We start from the raw sequence: 10155 nt of genomic DNA on the forward strand, positions 1-10155 counted from the left end.
CCACCCCTTGAGGTCAAAGTCCCGCCTTAAATTACCCTCACGGTCCTTCAGCGTGTGGGAGTCAGGTTAGGCCCCGTCCTTAGGGCTTGGGCCCCGCCTCCAAGGCAAGGCAGCTCACCCCAACCCTGTGGATTCAGGTTCCCCGGGACGACTCACAGAACCTCCCCTGGACCTAAGACTCAACGCTGGGACTGGATCCTCGCCTTCCCTCTGGCTACGCCCAGGTTAGCCTCTAAACTGAGGATTTAGAAGCTGGAGTCTGAGGTTGCAGCTCCGAATCTTCAACATCACCTTTCCAAGACGCGCAACTACACTGAAGGACTGCATAAGCCGAATTTCAGGACTTTGGCTGTTTGCTTTGTTGTTGTTGTTGTTTTGTAAACCCGGACCCTTGCAAGCCATTTCCTCCTCAGTCACCGTCCCTTTGCTGAGTTTTCTCATTTTTTTTTAAAGAGTAAAAGCAAGGAGATGCAGATACCTTCCGCCTCATCCCATCCCAGATCTGGAGCTCAAGTTGAGGAGGAGGGGCTCTTGGCAGTTGGGAAGCGACTAGGGGGAAGCTGTTTGTTCTTGAACTAAACTCAGATTTTTGGAGACAGTTTGTGCACTGTTTATTTGGTCAACAGATTGCATATTAATTCAGTGTCTACTGTAATGGGGCCAGGAGCACAAACCAGCCTAGTTCCTACCCTCCTCAGGGAGAAGCAGGCGCTGAACAAACAATTATACATGGCAATGATTATTTGAAACGGATGACAGGTGCTTCAAACATGAGACCCTGGTTCCGGGTGATATGACAGAGGTATGGGGAGTGGAGCGTCAGGGGAACGTTGATGCTGGAGAGTGCAAGTTGATGATCCGGAGGGAAGAGTGTCAGAAAGGCCCGGGTTGGAGAAGAGCGTGAAGAGCTTTAGAAACTGGGTGGTGGGTGCAGAGCAGAGGAAGGGTAGTGGACCGGAGCAGACAGCAACAGGGAGCCTTGGAAGGGGTGAACAGGGGCAGGGAAGGGTTAGATCAGACTTAGAATGAAGGGGGCTTGTGGGGGTGCACTGTGGGTCAGGGTCCCGGGAAAGATGGAAATTAGACCCAGGCAGGATGGCCCTGGATCGGGGTAGTTAGCTAGCTGCGGAGACTAGAAGGAGGGAGGAAACCAGGTCTGGATCAGTGAGCCAGGCTGACATGCAGAATGTTAAAGTTGGGGCAATGATGGTATTGACCATATCAACTCATCCAATATTACTAGGCATCTGCTGGGAGCCATGCTTATTTGGGCCTTGGCATAGGTGACATCGAAGGGCAAGATGATAAATGACAATAGATATGTAAAGAAATCAGCAAATTCACTAAGCCTGCTGGAGGATACTATACAGATGTTAACTTCTTGTATGAGGGAAAAATGAGGAGCTCTGGAGGGACCCAAACAGTGTGGGGCACAACAGCTGCTGTGTTGAATGGAGGTCCTGATGATGGCTGAGTCAAGATGGTGCTATAGAGGTGATTAAGGTGACAGATTCAAGGAAGTTCTGGCAGGTTTGCCTTACGTGGGGTTCAGGAGAAGGGGAGGGCTCTAAGTTTGGCTCAATCTCTTGACAAGGTTGGACCTGCCACAGGCAGACACAGGGATGCAGAGTGGAGGAGATGGTAGTGGTGGGATCAGGGTGTCAGATTTTGAGATGTGAAACAGGATCTTAGAAGGATGGTATGCAGATGGGAATCAAATCTAGGGTCCTGTGCGTGCTAGGCAAACTACCACTGAGCTGTGTCCCTGTCGAACAGTTCTTGATTTTGAATGTGGATTCCAGGCTGGAACACACATTTTGGAAGTCTAAGTGTTTAGATAGCATTTAAAGACTTAGGAAGCCAGGCTTGGTGGTGCATATCTTTAATCCAAGCACTCTGGAGGCAGAAGCAGGTGAGCTCAAGGCCAGCTTGGTCTATATAGGGAGCTCCAGGACAGCCAGGACTACATAGAAAGAGTGTCTCAGGAAAAAAAAAAAGTCAAGAAATGACGAAAGGGTTGTGGGGGTGGGGTGGGGTGGTGGAGGGAATATAGCTCATCTGGTTGAGCATTGCACTTGAATTTGATGCCTATGTTACAAGAAACAGCACCCCCCCAACGAAGACTGAGTGCCCCAGTATGTGTGTGTCCTTACATTTGTGTGTGCATGTGTGTGTCCTTACATTTGTGTGTGTGTGTGTGTGTGTGTGTGTGTGTGTGTGTGTGTGCACTGGAATGCACACACACCCAGGTGCAGAGCTGTCCACAGTTAACGTAATAATGAGATTCAGGTGAGACTTAATGCTTCCTGTGTGCTCTTCCAAGGCTTGGCAGAGGTAGGCAAGCACATCCTCAGCTCTTGCTTTCTTGAGACTGGGTCTCCACCTGGGCCAAACTGAACTCACTGAACTCGAGTTGTTTAAATTTTTATCTATCTATCTATCTATCTATCTATCTATCTATCTATCTATCTACCTGTCTGTCTGTCTGTCTGTCTGTCTATCTATCTATTGGTTTTTCGAGACAGAGTTTCTTCATGTAGTTTTGGTGCCTGTTCTGGATCTCGCCCTGTAGACGAGGCTGGCCTCGAACCTGCCTCTGTCTCCCAAGTGCGGGGATTAAAGGCTTGCGCCACCGCCACCGCCACCGCCACCGCCAGGAAAAGAGAAAAGGCTCTTGTCACTTGGCTCAGTTGTCTTTCCACATGCTCTCATTAATCCACGCACTGTTCCACAGTTTAGATGACTTATCTTTAGACGATTATCTTTTTAGATGACATCTTTTTAGACGATTATCTCATTTAACAGAAGCAACTGACTCAATACCCTTATCTTGAGGTCTCAGCGCAGATCCTTTCCTGCAGCATCCTTCAGGATTCCTGTGTGGTGGGATTCCCAAGCCTCTGTATCACTGGGAGTCAGCAGATGTCTGGAAGATCTGCTAAATTGAGTTTGGAGACAGTGGCAGCACCGCTATGTGTCCTGGGGCGACGCCTGGTGGCATGTTGTGGGATCGTCGGCCCGCATCCACTATCCGCTGTACTTTGGGGCTGAGTAATAAACTGGCAGACGCGGGTTCTACCTAGGCCACGTGGCTCTCGGTGGTGCTGTTGCCCCCTCGTCGCCGCCACGATGGAGGGGCTCCAAACGCTCACCATTTCTCAAGACCTTTCCACTTCTCTCCTATGCAATTCTGTCGCCCTCTAGCAACACGACAAAACAAAACAACCACAAAAACTTGGAGCCACTATCTGTGAGATCTAACGCTGGTAGGACCACTCTCTAGAGGTGGCCGTGGGCACCGAATTGCTCCTCTTCGCGTCTCAATTTTCCCTGGTACCATGAGTCTTACAGGATAATCAAGCTCGAAATTTATAAACCTTGTGAGGGCGAATAAAGGAGAGGAGGAAGGGAGGGATGGCGCCAGAGTTCAGGGGGCTGCTGCATCTTTATGGCCCTCCTTCTTTCTTGAGATAGGCTCTTATTAGCTCAGGGTGGCCTGGAATTATATTAGCCACTAAAGATGACCCTGAACTGGATTTTTTTTTTTTTTTTGTCTCCATTCTCATATGTTGAGATTGCAAGTGTAGTATACCCTCAGGCCTATGTGTACACAGTCTGTGTGACTGACTTTTAAAATGTATGAATTTTACACCAGGACTGCAGTTTCAGTGGCTGATCCTTTTAAGACAACGAGGCTGCAGAGGAGGTACCCTATTCTTCTTGTATATGTGTAAGAGGCTCCCTCTGCTGGCCAGAGACATCAGTCTAAAAAGTTCTTCCAAGAATTCCCATGTTTATGTATGAACACCTGCCAATTTGCTTGTGTGTACCTGTAACCCTGAATGTGTCTAGGCAACAGCATGCACAATCTCAGGGACTATGCACACATTTATGTGCATGAACATTCGTCTATGTGTGTAAATGAGTATGTGTGTGTTTCTGTGTGTATGTGACTATGTGTGCATGTGTTGGCGGCAAAGCAGAGAAACACCACCGTGCTTGCAACTGTCCACAGCAGCTGCGCCGTGGTCAGTGTCTCAGCTCTCTGCCCTAGCCTCCAACCTTGATGCTCCAGGCCTCACACTCCAGAGAGACACAGTCCTTAGGAGCAGTCCCAGGTTTTCACTCTGGCAGAAATGACTCTGAGGTTCGTGTTCCTTGCCCTTTGTCCAGAGCTGAGCACTGGTTGTCCACAGTGCAAACTCCCTTCAAGCTGCCTTTAACTTCTGTCTCCCTTTCCCATCCCACTTCCCATGGAGTGTTTCTGGTGTTTCCTGGGATCTCCTCCCAAAGAGATGCCTGGCAGTTGAAACCCAGTCTTTGACCTGGAATCCTTGTATCAGGGTCTTCAGGTTCAAACTCACTAGACATAATGCTGGCTGTCTCCCCCGATTCCTTTAGTTATATTCTTTTTTTTTTTCTTTAAGATTTATTTTATTTATTATGTATACAGTATTCTGTTTGTATGGATGTCTGCACACCAGAAGAGGGCACCAGATCATTACAAATGGTTGTGAGCCACCATGTGGTTGCTGGGAATTGAACTCAGGACCTCTGGAAGAACAGTCAGTGCTCTTAACCTCTGAGCCATCTTTCCAGCCCCTAGTTATATTCTTGTATCCTGATTACCAAGGAGGGATTTGATCTTAGAGGGTAAATCACTTGCTCAAGTCACACATAGCTGGTGAGTGGCAGAGCCCAGCCTTGACCTTGGTCTGTCTGATCCCAAGCCAGGTGCTCATTGCTTTCCTAACAGCCTGCTAAGGGTCAGAGAATTCGTGAGGGGTGTTTACAGCAGTGGGTTCCTTGACAAAATTACCCCAAGCATCATAGCTGATGTGTCTGCCTTCATTCTGTCATAGAGTAGGTGTTAAAACGCTTCATTCTGTCCATTATAGCCATGTGTTAAGGAGTATTGCAAACTTCCCCTCACTTTCTTCCCTCCCTCCCTGGCTGGTTGTAAAAAGCAGTAAGTGTGGGACATTTCTTGTAAGTGTACAAATTCATATTCTGGGGAAGGCTCAACAGGGCTGGCTTTCTATACTCTATTGAACTTTATCCAGAGCAACTCATCCAAGTGGGAAGGAGCCATTTCCAAGATGGCTGACTCTCATGGTGGACATGGCTGGGTGTCTTGTCTTTTCAGACATGGCCTCTCCATGGGGCTGCTGGGGCTTTCTCTTACAGTGCCCACTGGGGCCAAGACTGTGTAGTCCAATGGGATTGGAAGGAAACTGTACACTGTCTGTGACATGAACGCCAATGTTGAAGATGTCTTTGGGACTGCCCAGATTCTAGAAGAGAGGAATTAGGAGTCATCCCTGAATTGGTAGGGTTCTCTAGAGAACCAGTGAACAGATGGCTTCAGGTGTATAATATTTTGATGTTTCAACATGACATTGTCACACCTTTGAAGCTGGTGCTCAAGAAACATAATCAAGTCACCAAAAAATAAAAAAAATTAAGAACATTTAAAGATGTGTCTACGTGTGTGAGTATGTGCATGTGAGTGCAGATACCTTTGGAGTGCAGAAGCATTGGAGCTGCCTGACTTGGGAACCAAACTCAAGTTCTCTATAGAGTGGCACATGCTCTTAACCACTGGGCCATCTCTCTAGTCCCCTCCCATCAAATCTTATAATGATTTAAATAAGTTTATGATTTTGTATTAGGGACACTCAGAGCTATCCTGGGAGCAGTATGTGGCCCTTTAGCTGCATGTTGGATGTATCTGGATTATTAAAAAAAAAAAAAAGTGCATCTCTTTCTTTAGTGCCTATTAATATCACTGTGATATTTTTATACACTCATGTAATATACACGGGTCATACTCCCTGCTGTTACCTTTTTTTACCCCTCCCCCACCTTATTCTGCTCTTTCTTAATGGCCTTCCATCTGTTTCGTGTCTTTTTCTTCCTAGCTCCTACAATGGAGAGTAAATGTGATGTTTATCTTTCACTTAACATGATGATTTCCAGTTCTGTCCATTTTCCTGAGCACAATGTGATTTCACACTTTTCTATGGGTAAGTAATACTCCATTGTATTTATATAGCACATGTCTTTTAACCATCCAAACACATCCATTGACAGACATGTAGGAATATATATATACATATACATGTTAAAAGAAAAGAGGCCAGAGTCTATGAAGTTGGGAGAGAACAAGGGGTGTGTGTGTGCATGTTAGGGGTTGGAAAGAGGAAAGGGAAAAGAGAAACAGATGTAATTATATTTTAGTAAACAACTCAACAGCTTCAGGAAGTCCCAGAAACTGACCAGATTTTCCAGGCCCTCCCCTCTTCAAGCTGATATAAGCTGTAAGAATAGTGGAGTGACTCTCTGATCTATTGAGCTGTCTTCAAGTTGTACATATAGTGAGCTTAAGGTTTCCAGCTTTTGTGAGTGGTCGTCATGTTGGGATGTGTTTTTGATGATGCAACTTTCTTTCAGCCATCCTTGCTTGTGTAGGTGGCTGTGGTCAGAAAGTTTCTCCAGTTCTGCCAAGCCACCACAGTCTCGAGGCCAGTTTATAAAATAATCACTTAGTAGTAAGCTCAGGCTTATTACTGACTAGCTCTTTTTTTTTTTTTTTAAAGATTTATTTATTTATTATGTATACAGTGTTCTGCCTGCACATATGTCTGCAGGCCAGAAGAGGGCACCAGATCTCATTACAGATGGTTGTGAGCCACCATGTGGTTGCTGGGAATTGAACTCAATACATCTCTCCAGCCCAAGATTTTTTTTTTTTTGGTTTTTCGAGACAGTGTTTCCCTGTGTAGCTTTGCACCTTTCCTGGAACTCACTTGGTAGTCCAGGCTAGCCTTGAACTCACAGAGCTCTACCTGCCTCTGCCTCTTCCCTATACTTCCTGCTTGGCTACTGGCCAATCAGCATTTTATTTATCAACCAATCAGAGCAATACATATTCACAGCATACAGAACAACATTCCACAGCAGGTAACCCCTCACCCACACTTCTGTAAGTAATCTCAACAAACTTATTGCTTTACCAGGTTGAACTTTTGCAGTATCTTTGGTCTATCTTTGATTCCCTGTCTGAGATTAGTGGACACTTGTTTACATCTTCCCAGGAATAGTATCACTCAACATGTCCACCACAGCACTTCATTTTCAATTAATTAGTTAAATGAATGTGGATGTTTTGCCCCCATGTATGTCTGTGTACCACGTGTGTCCCATGGAGGAAGGCAACGTCAGATCTCCTGGGTCTGGAGTCACAGGCAGCTGTGAACTGCTACATGGGTACTAGAATCAGACCCAGGTCCTCTAGAAGAGAAGCCAGTGTTCTTAACCACTGAGCTATCTCTTCCCTCCACATAGCACTTTGAATCATAACTTTCCACCCATAGCCCCAACTGTCACATTTTCATCCCATAATGTAAAATTCATTTTTTTCTCTCCAAAGACAGGGTTTCTCTGTGTATATAGCCCTGGAACTCTTTCTGTAGACCAGGCTGGCCTCGAACCCAGAGACCCACCTTCCTCTCAAGTGCTGGGATTAAAGGTGTGTGCCACCACTGCCTGGCTATCAAGACAATCTCTTAATGGGAATTTCATCCCTATACAATAAAAAAGCCAGTTGCATCCTTCCAGTACACAATGACACATTTTCCCACTACAAAAGGAGGAAATGAGAGTATAACGAAATGAAAAGCCATCGAGAAAAGCACACAACTTCAGCTCCATCTACATCTAGCGCTGGCTCTTGTGACTGACTCATACAGGCTCCGGCAATCCTGCTTCTCCAGCCCTGCCCACTGATGCTCACTCAGTCCCTCCACTCTGTGCATGAAGCTTTCCTCAGAAGACACTCAATGGTCCTGATATTTCCAGCATCTTATGGTTTCCACTGGAACTTCGGCTTCATCTTCCCACTTTTTTTTTGTTTTATCGAGACAGGGTTTCTCTGTGTAGTTTTGGTGCCTGTCCTGGATCTCACTCTGTAGACCAGGCTGGCCTCAAACTCACAGAGATCCGCCTGGGTCTGCCTCCTGAGTGCTGGGATTAAAGGTGTGCGCCACCACTGTCAGGCCATCTTCCCAGTTTTAAGTAATCTACTTTCATGCCCTCCCTCAGCGGGGAATCTTACCTGGACACACATTTCTTGGCCTCAGAGGTTTTCTGGCATTTTGATTTCTGGAAATTTGGTATAAGTCACCCTCCCCCCATGCATCATTCAAGCTTACAAAAGAATTGCCAGATAGAAGATGCTAAGTGTTGCTGTCAGTTTGAGATATCTCCTGGACCTTTCTTGGACCACAGCTGTGGTGATGTATTGTGTCTCCAATATACTGTGTCTCCCAATAAAATTTACCCAAGGATCAGAGGAAAAGGCCAGCCACAACATAGAAGTCAGGCAATGGTAGCACACGCCTTTAATTCTATCACTTGGGAGGCAGGCATCTGTCTGGATCTATGGGAGTTCAAGTCCACACTGGGAACAGAACCATGCGTGGTGGCTCATGCCTTAAATTCCAACACTAGTTAACCATGGAGGTCTGTAGGTCTGTACAGATAGACAGGAAGTGACAGAGCTGGGCAGGAAGAGGAAGTGATGTAGCTGGACAGAGAGACCAAGTCAGATGGCAGAACAGCAAGGCACATAGGCATGGGTAGACAGGAAATAGCTCACCTTTTGGAAGCTGCAGAGTAAGGTTAGCTGTGGTTTTCCCTATTTCCCTGATCTCTCAGGTTTTCACCCCTATATCCGGCTCCGTGTTTTTTATTTAATAAGACAGTTTAGCAATTTGTCTACACCACAGCTGCTGTGACCTCTATGTACCTTTGAGGTTAACTTTAGGAAAACCCCTCTAGGTGGCCATTTTGCAGTAAGTATTCCCTTCAGCAACATTCCTCATATATAAAATTTTCTCTCACTCCTCCTCCTCCCCTCCCCCTCCTCTTGTATGTGTGTAGGTACATATGTGTATGGTACATATGAGGAGGTTGGAGAATAACACTCGTTCTGTCCTGGACACACGGCACCAGACTAACCTCATCAGACCTCTGAGCCACCCCACTGGCCCACAAATAGATTGGAACCATTCATGGTTGGGACCTTGCACTAGGACATATCCTGTGGGACTAACATAAGTGTGAGATTTCTTTTTATGGCATTAATCGTTTAACATTACTGAACTTCAAATTTGCATGCTTCCTTCTTATTCAAACTGCTTTTTTTATTTTTATTTTTATTTTTTTTAACTTTCTGCTTTACTTGCTCACTGTGTACCCAGATAAGAGCATTGAACAGTAACCACAGCATAGCTTGAATGGCAGCACATCTTAGAATTTCTTCTGTCAAACAAATAGTCCATTGTTTTTTAAGCTTTACTCAGGTTCTCACAACATGGGCAGAATGTAGCCAGATTATTTAAAAAAATTTTTTTTTTCCATTTCATTGTATGTGTTTTGCCTCCATGTATGTCTATGTACCACATGCATGCTGGTGTCTTTGAGGCCAGAAGAGGACATTGGGTTCCCCCAAGAACTGGTGTTATAGACAGTTGTGAACTGTCATGTGGGTGCTGGGAAGAGCAACCAGTGCTCTTAACCACTGAGTCATCTCTCCAGCCCTGCAGCAAGATTCCTTACCATATTACAACACTAACGACCTCTAGCTCAGTTCCCAAGAGAGGTTGTTGTTGTTAGACGGGGGTTTCTCTGTGTAGTCCTGCTTGTCCTGGGACTCACACTATAGACCAGGTTGGCCTCAGTCTCACAGAGACCCACCTGCCTCCGCCTCCTGAGTTCTGGGATTAAAGGCGTGCGCACCACCGCCCGGCCCCAAGGAGTTTTGATCTCTGCTGAAACCTCATGAACTGAGCCTCCACTGTCCACACACCTCTTGGCACGCTACTGTCCAAACTCCCACCATCGTGGCCCATCACTCTCTGCTCACAGCTTCTGGAGCTTTTCTAGATAGAAGCTCCAAGCTCATCCTCACTCCTCTTGCATGCTAGGCCCAAAGCCTGTGAACCACGCAGCAGATTGATCACACCACTGGCTTCTTCGCTCTCGGTGCCAGCTTTGCACTCGGTGCCATCTTTGCACATTGGCTACTTTTCTTGCTGTGACAAAATACCCAGGGGGGCCGCTTCAGGAGGGGAGCGTGATTGTGGCTCACAG

The sequence above is a fragment of the Onychomys torridus genome, chromosome 21, assembly GCF_903995425.1.
Source record: "Onychomys torridus chromosome 21, mOncTor1.1, whole genome shotgun sequence".
Lineage (NCBI taxonomy): Eukaryota > Metazoa > Chordata > Mammalia > Rodentia > Cricetidae > Onychomys > Onychomys torridus.